This window comes from Oreochromis niloticus, unplaced genomic scaffold, assembly GCF_001858045.2.
Source record: "Oreochromis niloticus isolate F11D_XX unplaced genomic scaffold, O_niloticus_UMD_NMBU tig00008737_pilon, whole genome shotgun sequence".
NCBI lineage: Eukaryota > Metazoa > Chordata > Actinopteri > Cichliformes > Cichlidae > Oreochromis > Oreochromis niloticus.
The window spans coordinates 15,001-17,500 of NW_020329396.1; positions in this window are offsets into that span (position 1 = coordinate 15,001).

A 2,500-nucleotide genomic window follows, 5' to 3' on the forward strand; every position below is an offset into this window, starting at 1 on the left:
GGGAGGTCAAGGTCCATGCTGGATATGCAGTGGAGGGTAACTGCAGAAAAAGAAGCTACTGGGGGACTAGAGCAGGGGAGCAAGTGGGTCCCCGGGGCCTGCTGGAGGTCAAGGTCCATGCTGGATACGAGTAGCAGCAGGGCCAGTGCACAAAAATGGATCTTTTCCAGCCGCAAGGGAGACAGGAGCAAGGTGTGATGTGGGTCCCCGGGCCTGCTGGAGGTCAAGGTCCATGGTGGAGACCGGTGCTATGTAACCACAGAGAAGAAGCTACTGGGGACTAGAGAAAGGGAGCATGTGGGTCCCCGGGGCCTGCTGGAGGGCAAGGTCCATACTGGATATGTGGCGGAGGGTAACTGCAAGAGAAGAAGCTAGTGGGGACTAGAGCAGGGGAGCATGTGGTTCCCGGGGTCTGCGGGAGGTCAAGGTCCAGCTGTATAGAGTAGCAGCAGGGCCCTGCAGCAGCAGCACATCTTTTCGACCGTAAGGAGACAGGAGGCCGACTCACTGCCTCGGCCAAATGGAGAGAGAATATCAGCAGGGCCAGTGCAGCGCAGCACTCTTTTTCGACCGTAAGGAGACAGGAGGCGACTCACTGCCTCGGCCAATGGAGAGAGGTAGCAGCAGGGCCAGTGCACAAAATGGATTTTTCCAGCCGCAAGGGAGACAGGAGCAAGGTGTGATGTGGTCCCCGGGGCCGCTGGAGGTCAGGGAGATCAGCAATTAGCTAGAGGTGGTCAGAGTAGCAGCAGGGCAGTGCAGCAGCAGCACATCTTTTTCGACCGTACGGGGACGGGAGGCCGACTCACTCCTCGGCCAAATGGAGAGAGAATATCAGCAGGGCCACCACAGCAGCAGCAGCAGCAGCAGCAGCAGCAGCAGCAGCAGCAGCACTCTTTTCCGACGTAAGGGAGACAGAGGCCGACTCACCCCTCGGCCAAAGGAGACACAACAGCAGCAGGGCAGTGGAGCAACATGCACCTTTTTCAGCCGTAAGGGAGACAGGAAGATGTGATGGTGGTCCCCGGGGCCCCTGGAAGTGGGGAGATCAGCAATTAGCTAGCGAGGAGGGTGCGTACAGCGGACGTGGCAAGTGTTTCTGGTCCGTGTACCAAGGCATGTGGAAAAGCTGTCATACCTATGCACGGGGGGAGTACTTAGCAAAGTGCTGCTGGCAGTGTACCAGGGCATGGATAAATGTTGTCGTACCATAGGCACGAGGGGAGCGTGTTTCAGGGAGATATCGGGGCAGTGTACCAGGGGCATGTGGAACGTTGTCGTACATATGCAGGGAGTGTGTGTGGCAAAGTGTTTCTGCCCAGTGTACCAGGGGCATGTGGAAACGTTGTCGTACCATATGCAGGAGGAGTGTGTGTGGCAAAGTGTTTCTGCCCAGTGTACCAGGGCATGTGGAACGTTGTCGTACCATATGCACGAGGGGAGCGTGTTTCAGGGAGATATCGGGGCAGTGTACCAGGGCATGTGGAAACGTTGTCGTACCATATGCAGGAGGAGTGTGTGTGGCAAAGTGTTTCTGCCCAGTGTACCAGGGGCATGTGGAACGTTGTCGTACCATATGCACGAGGGGAGCGTGTTTCAGGGAGATATCGGGGCAGTGTACCAGGGGCATGTAGAAAGTTGTCGTACCATATGCAGGAGGAGTGTGTTGGCAAGTGTTTCTGCCCAGTGTACCGGGGCATGTGGAAACGTTGTCGTACCATATGCAGGGAGTGTGTGTGGCAAAGTGTTTCTGCCCAGTGTACCAGGGGCATGTGGAAACGTTGTCGTACCATATGCGGAGGAGTGTGTGGCAAAGTGTTTCTGCCAGTGTACCAGGGGCACGTTTCAATTAACTTTCTAGAGTACCAGGGGCACAAGGATTTTCCCACCGTTGTTCTGCTTTGTTAGTGGAGGGGGCTTAAGTGTGGGTCCCCGGGCTGCTGGAGGTCAAGGTCCATGGTGGAGACCGGTGCTATGTAACCGCAAGAGAAGAAGCTAGTGGGGACTAGAGCAGGGGAGCATGTGGGTCCCCGGGCCTGCTGGAGGTCAAGGACCATGCTGGATATGTGGTGGAGCGTAACTGCAGGAGAAGGAAAGCTACTGGGGACTAGAGCAGCGGAGCAGTCGGTCCCGGGGCCTGCTGGGGGCAAGGTCCATGCTGGATACGCAGCGGAGGGTAACTGCAGAAAAAGAGCTAGTGGTGGACTAGAGCAGGGGAGCATGTGGGTCCCCGGGCCTGCGGGAGTGCAAGGTCCATGCTGGATATGCAGTGGAGGGTAACTGCAGAAAAAGAAGCTATGGGGGACTACAGCAGGGAGCATGTGGGTCCCCGGGGCCGCTGGAGGTCAGGAGATCAGCAATTAGCTAGAGGTGTCAGGTAGCGGCAGGGCCAGTGCAGCAGCAGCAGCAGCAGCAGCAGCAGCACCACATCTTTTTCGACCGTAAAGGAGACAGGGCCGACTCACTGCCTCGGCCAAATGGAGAGATATCAGCAGGGCCA